The sequence below is a fragment of the Lonchura striata genome, chromosome 33 (genome assembly GCF_050655825.1).
Source record: "Lonchura striata isolate lonStrDom1 chromosome 33, ASM5065582v1, whole genome shotgun sequence".
Taxonomy (NCBI): Eukaryota; Metazoa; Chordata; class Aves; order Passeriformes; family Estrildidae; genus Lonchura; species Lonchura striata.
In genome coordinates, this window is record NC_140735.1 from 2,942,501 (window position 1) to 2,950,000 (window position 7,500).

Sequence of the window (7,500 nt, forward strand, 5' to 3'; positions counted from 1 at the left end):
ACCTCGCGTGCTTTCGAAGGACACCTGTAGGCTCGCGGGGCCACGCGGCCATCACACAGCTGGGACGGTCAAGACGCCCTTCCTCGGCAGCGGGAGGGGCGACACCTCGCCTGCGACGGGGAGCGAATCGGAGAAGAGACCGCCCGGCCCGAACACCGGACCCCCGCCGTGGGCTTCCCCATGACAGAGAAGCCCCGGAAGAAAGCCCGGCCGGCCGGGGGCCCTCTCCGACGCGACCCGAAAAGCCTCATCGATCGGGGCGGACGCGGCTGCACGAGGGCAGAGGAGGCAGCGGAGCGCAGAGGCAAAGCCCCAGCAGCCGCGGAACCGCCCGGCCGAAAGCGTGCAACGCACACCACGGCCCCACGGCAGCCCACCAAGGCGCACGCCCCACCGGCCGGCGCCGCCACGGGTGCGGCTGGGCCGAGAGCGGACGGGCTTGGGGGCTCCGCGCGCGTGCGAGCGGGGACACGCGTCCCCAGACCGATCCGCTCGCGGATCGGTCCCGGCACAGGGTAGACCGGGGGGGTGCCGCCACCCGCCCGCGGACAACGGCTCTCCTGGCCGGACGACGGAAGGACGGGACCGCCGGGCCGGGGTGGGGATGGCCTTCACCCTTTTCCGCCCAGGGAACCCGTCCGAGCGTTCGAGAAAGGTGCCACCGGCTTTCGCCCGCCCCGCGGCTGGCGCGCTCTCTCTCTCTCTCTCTCTCGGCCTCTCTTTCTCTCCCCTTCGGAAAAGCCGGGGTACGGCACCGATCAACGGAAAAAAAAAAAAAAAAAAAAGGCACATGGCGTGCGCGGCCCACAAGGACCCGTGCTAACCACGGGCGCCGGGGGCCCGGGGGGGGGCGAGGCGCACGCCGCCTTCTCGCTGCCCCCCCCCTTCGAAACCCACCGGCATCGCTCGGCCCGGGGCTCGCTCGGCCCCCCGGCTCCACACAACCTCGGCTTTCGTGGGCCCGCACGCTTCTCGGTGCCGCGGCTTAGGGCCGCGAGAGGAAAAGGCCATCGGAGGCCGGGCGGGCGGGGCCCCCCACAGCACCCGCACACGCCCTTGAAAAAATAGCAACGGACCGCCCGGGGCAGAAGCGAGCTCGGTCGCCACGACCGAGGAAGGGCGAGGCGCCGCCGCCTCGCCCGCGACCTTCCGGGGGTTGCTCTCTGCCGGGGGCTTCGGTCCGTGCTAGGGCGGGCCGGCCACCGCGGCCGGCCCCTCTCTGCCCGCGAAAAAAACAGCCCGCCCGCAAGGCGGGTCCCCGGCTTAAGGCCGAGGAAGGGGGTGACTTCAACAGCACGTGCCGGTGGGACGGGGTGCCGCCACCCCGGCTCCACGGCTCATCGGGCGACCGCCGTCACCGAGCCCCTCCGGCCACGCGGCGAATGCCGAGGCCAGGCCGCGCGCCCCACCGCTGCCCTTCCGACACGGACACGCTGGCAAACAGGTCGGGAGCGGGGGAACCGGGCGCCGCCACCGCGGCGGGCTGGCCGGGCCTTGCTCGGGGAGGAGGCTCTCGGGCGAGGGCCGGGGAAAAAAAAAGCCCGGCCGCGTCGACCCCCGGCTGCCGGCCACTGCCACCGGACGGGCTGCCGGAAAAATGCCTGCCGGAGCGGGCCCCGGCTTAAGGCCAGGCGGAAAAGGGACGAGGCGCCGCCGCCTCACCTGCCACCGATCGTCCCAGGGGGGCCGCCCCCCCTTCAACCGGGCCGGCACGGCAGCCGACCGGAGCGGAGCAACACACACGCGGGGCTTCTCACCGCCTCGCTGCGGCCAGCGAGCGGCTTCTCGACACGGTCTTTCGGGCCGTCTCTCTCGGCTCTCGGCTCTCTCTCTGGTGGCCCTTCACACTGCCCATTCTCTTCTCTCTGGCTTCTCGGGCAGCTCTCCCCGAAAGAGCGCCCTGGGCAGGACGGGAACCGGGACCAAGCCACGCGGCTCACCCGGCCTAGGCGGCACTCGCTCTGCCCCGACGACCGCGCGGCGCGGCCGCCCTATCCTCCGCCTTGCGACACAGGCACCCTGGAAACCTGCGGGGACGCGGCCCGTCACCTCGCTCCCAATATACGGAAAGATAAGTCCAAGGCCGCCGACGCCTCCAAGGAGACGAGTGGAAGTCGACCGGGAGGGTGCGCCAGCGCAGGCCAACCGCTACGTAGACATAGCCGGAGGCAGCCTGGAACAGCGACCCCTTGGTGAACTTCCGCAGGCGGCCGCGACACCAGGTCTACCCGGGCGGACGGAGACCAGGTCTACCCCGGCTCCGGGATACCAGGTCTACCCCGGCCGCCGGGTACAAGGTCTACCCCGTCTCCGGGATACCAGGTCTACCCCGGCCGCAGGGTACAAGGTCTACCCCGTCTCCTGGATACCAGGTCTACCCCGGCCGCCGGGTACAAGGTCTACCCCGTCTCCTGGATACCAGGTCTACCCCGGCGGCCGGGTACAAGGTCTACCCCGGCTCCCGGAAGACCAGGTCTACCCCGAGGCTTCCGTGCACCAGGTCTACCCCGGCTCCCGGAACACCAGGTCTACCCCGGCTCCAGGGGAACAGGCCTACACCGGCGCCCGGAATTCCAGGTCTACCCCGGCTCCTGGAAGACCAGGTCTACCCCGGCTCCAGGAGAACAGGCCTACCCCGGCGCCCGGAATTCCAGGTCTACCCCGGCTCCCGGAAGACCAGGTCTACCCCGGCGCCCGGAAGACCAGGTCTACCCCGAGGCTTCCGTGCACCAGGTCTACCCCGGCGCCCGGAAGACCAGGTCTACCCCGAGGCTTCCGTGCACCAGGTCTACCCCGGCGCCCGGAACACCAGGTCTACCCCGGCTCCAGGGGAACAGGCCTACCCCGGCGCCCGGAATTCCAGGTCTACCCCGGCGCCCGGAAGACCAGGTCTACCCCGAGGCTTCCGTGCACCAAGTCTACCCCGGCGCTCGGAACACCAGGTCTACCCCGGCTCCCGGAACACCAGGTCTACCCCGGCTCCAGGGGAACAGGCCTACCCCGGCGCCCGGAATTCCAGGTCTACCCCGGCTCGCGGAAGACCAGGTCTACCCCGGCTCCCGGAAGACCAGGTCTACCCCGGCTCCAGGAGAACAGGCCTACCCCGGCGCCCGGAATTCCAGGTCTACCCCGGCTCCCGGAAGACCAGGTCTACCCCGGCGCCCGGAAGACCAGGTCTACCCCGAGGCTTCCGTGCACCAGGTCTACCCCGGCGCCCGGAACACCAGGTCTACCCCGGCTCCAGGGGAACAGGCCTACCCCGGCGCCCGGAATTCCAGGTCTACCCCGGCGCCCGGAAGACCAGGTCTACCCCGAGGCTTCCGTGCACCAAGTCTACCCCGGCGCTCAGAACACCAGGTCTACCCCGGCTCCCGGAACACCAGGTCTACCCCGGCTCCAGGGGAACAGGCCTACCCCGGCGCCCGGAATTCCAGGTCTACCCCGGTGCCCGGAAGACCAGGTCTACCCCGAGGCTTCCGTGCACCAAGTCTACCCCGGCGCTCGGAACACCAGGTCTACCCCGGCTCCCGGAACACCAGGTCTACCCCGGCACCAGGGGAACAGGCCTACCCCGGCGCCCGGAATTCCAGGTCTACCCCGGCGCCCGGAAGACCAGGTCTACCCCGAGGCTTCCGTGCACCAAGTCTACCCCGGCGCTCGGAACACCAGGTCTACCCCGGCTCCCGGAACACCAGGTCTACCCCGGCTCCAGGGGAACAGGCCTACCCCGGCGCCCGGAATTCCAGGTCTACCCCGGCTCCCGAAAGACCAGGTCTACCCCGGCGCCCGGAAGACCAGGTCTACCCCGAGGCTTCCGTGCACCAGGTCTACCCCGGCGCCCGGAAGACCAGGTCTACCCCGAGGCTTCCGTGCACCAGGTCTACCCCGGCGCCCGGAACACCAGGTCTACCCCGGCTCCAGGGGAACAGGCCTACCCCGGCGCCCGGAATTCCAGGTCTACCCCGGCGCCCGGAAGACCAGGTCTACCCCGAGGCTTCCGTGCACCAAGTCTACCCCGGCGCTCGGAACACCAGGTCTACCCCGGCTCCCGGAACACCAGGTCTACCCCGGCTCCAGGGGAACAGGCCTACCCCGGCGCCCGGAATTCCAGGTCTACCCCGGCTCCCGGAAGACCAGGTCTACCCCGGCTCCCGGAAGACCAGGTCTACCCCGGCTCCAGGAGAACAGGCCTACCCCGGCGCCCGGAATTCCAGGTCTACCCCGGCTCCCGGAAGACCAGGTCTACCCCGGCGCCCGGAAGACCAGGTCTACCCCGAGGCTTCCGTGCACCAGGTCTACCCCGGCGCCCGGAAGACCAGGTCTACCCCGAGGCTTCCGTGCACCAGGTCTACCCCGGCGCCCGGAACACCAGGTCTACCCCGGCTCCAGGGGAACAGGCCTACCCCGGCGCCCGGAATTCCAGGTCTACCCCGGCGCCCGGAAGACCAGGTCTACCCCGAGGCTTCCGTGCACCAAGTCTACCCCGGCGCTCGGAACACCAGGTCTACCCCGGCTCCCGGAACACCAGGTCTACCCCGGCTCCAGGGGAACAGGCCTACCCCGGCGCCCGGAATTCCAGGTCTACCCCGGCGCCCGGAAGACCAGGTCTACCCCGAGGCTTCCGTGCACCAAGTCTACCCCGGCGCTCGGAACACCAGGTCTACCCCGGCTCCCGGAACACCAGGTCTACCCCGGCTCCAGGGGAACAGGCCTACCCCGGCGCCCGGAATTCCAGGTCTACCCCGGCGCCCGGAAGACCAGGTCTACCCCGAGGCTTCCGTGCACCAAGTCTACCCCGGCGCTCGGAACACCAGGTCTACCCCGGCTCCCGGAACACCAGGTCTACCCCGGCTCCAGGGGAACAGGCCTACCCCGGCGCCCGGAATTCCAGGTCTACCCCGAGGCTTCCGTGCACCAAGTCTACCTCGGCGCTCGGAACACCAGGTCTACCCCGGCTCCCGGAACACCAGGTCTACCCCGGCTCCAGGGGAACAGGCCTACCCCGGCGCCCGGAATTCCAGGTCTACCCCGGCTCCCGGAAGACCAGGTCTACCCCGAGGCTTCCGTGCACCAAGTCTACCCCGGCGCTCGGAACACCAGGTCTACCCCAGCTCCAGGGGAACAGGCCTACCCCGGCGCCCGGAATTCCAGGTCTACCCCGGCGCCCGGAAGACCAGGTCTACCCCGAGGCTTCCGTGCACCAAGTCTACCCCGGCGCTCGGAACACCAGGTCTACCCCGGCTCCCGGAAGACCAGGTCTACCCCGAGGATTCCGTGCACCAGGTCTACCCCGGCTCCCGGAACACCAGGTCTACCCCGGCTCCAGGGGAACAGGCCTACCCCGGCGCCCGGAATTCCAGGTCTACCCCGGCTCCCGGAAGACCAGGTCTACCCCGGCTCCAGGAGAACAGGCCTACCCCGGCGCCCGGAATTCCAGGTCTACCCCGGCTCCCGGAAGACCAGGTCTACCCCGGCGCCCGGAAGACCAGGTCTACCCCGAGGCTTCCGTGCACCAGGTCTACCCCGGCGCCCGGAAGACCAGGTCTACCCCGAGGCTTCCGAGCACCAGGTCTTCCCCGGCGCCCGGGACACCAGGTCTACCCCGGCTCCAGGGGAACAGGCCTACCCCGGCGCCCGGAATTCCAGGTCTACCCCGGCGCCCGGAAGACCAGGTCTACCCCGAGGCTTCCGTGCACCAAGTCTACCCCGGCGCTCGGAACACCAGGTCTACCCCGGCTCCCGGAACACCAGGTCTACCCCGGCTCCAGGGGAACAGGCCTACCCCGGCGCCCGGAATTCCAGGTCTACCCCGGCTCCCGGAAGACCAGGTCTACCCCGGCTCCAGGAGAACAGGCCTACCCCGGCGCCCGGAATTCCAGGTCTACCCCGGCTCCCGGAAGACCAGGTCTACCCCGGCGCCCGGAAGACCAGGTCTACCCCGAGGCTTCCGTGCACCAGGTCTACCCCGGCGCCCGGAAGACCAGGTCTACCCCGAGGCTTCCGTGCACCAGGTCTACCCCGGCGCCCGGAACACCAGGTCTACCCCGGCTCCAGGGGAACAGGCCTACCCCGGCGCCCGGAATTCCAGGTCTACCCCGGCGCCCGGAAGACCAGGTCTACCCCGAGGCTTCCGTGCACCAAGTCTACCCCGGCGCTCGGAACACCAGGTCTACCCCGGCTCCCGGAACACCAGGTCTACCCCGGCTCCAGGGGAACAGGCCTACCCCGGCGCCCGGAATTCCAGGTCTACCCCGGCGCCCGGAAGACCAGGTCTACCCCGAGGCTTCCGTGCACCAAGTCTACCCCGGCGCTCGGAACACCAGGTCTACCCCGGCTCCCGGAACACCAGGTCTACCCCGGCTCCAGGGGAACAGGCCTACCCCGGCGCCCGGAATTCCAGGTCTACCCCGGCGCCCGGAAGACCAGGTCTACCCCGAGGCTTCCGTGCACCAAGTCTACCCCGGCGCTCGGAACACCAGGTCTACCCCGGCTCCCGGAACACCAGGTCTACCCCGGCTCCAGGGGAACAGGCCTACCCCGGCGCCCGGAATTCCAGGTCTACCCCGGCTCCCGGAAGACCAGGTCTACCCCGGCGCCCGGAAGACCAGGTCTACCCCGAGGCTTCCGTGCACCAGGTCTACCCCGGCGCCCGGAAGACCAGGTCTACCCCGAGGCTTCCGTGCACCAGGTCTACCCCGGCGCCCGGAACACCAGGTCTACCCCGGCTCCAGGGGAACAGGCCTACCCCGGCGCCCGGAATTCCAGGTCTACCCCGGCGCCCGGAAGACCAGGTCTACCCCGAGGCTTCCGTGCACCAAGTCTACCCCGGCGCTCGGAACACCAGGTCTACCCCGGCTCCCGGAACACCAGGTCTACCCCGGCTCCAGGGGAACAGGCCTACCCCGGCGCCCGGAATTCCAGGTCTACCCCGGCTCCCGGAAGACCAGGTCTACCCCGAGGCTTCCGTGCACCAAGTCTACCCCGGCGCTCGGAACACCAGGTCTACCCCAGCTCCAGGGGAACAGGCCTACCCCGGCGCCCGGAATTCCAGGTCTACCCCGGCGCCCGGAAGACCAGGTCTACCCCGAGGCTTCCGTGCACCAAGTCTACCCCGGCGCTCGGAACACCAGGTCTACCCCGGCTCCCGGAAGACCAGGTCTACCCCGAGGCTTCCGTGCACCAGGTCTACCCCGGCTCCCGGAACACCAGGTCTACCCCGGCGCCGGGCGGCCGGAGGCCTAAGTCCGCCTCCAGGACACCAGGTCTACCTAGCCCGGCGCCTGGCCTCGCGAGGACCACGTCCGGTGCCGGGACAGCAGGCCTGCCGCCCGGCCGAGCGGCCGAGCGGCCGGAGGACAAGTCCGGCCCGGGTGCGCAGCTCTGTGCGAGGGCTGGGTGGCGCTAGGCTGAGGCCAGCCTTAGACGATATCAGGTCTACCCCGGCGCCGGGCGTCTGGCCGTGGGCCGGAGCTAGTCTACCCCCCTCGCCCCTCTCTCTCT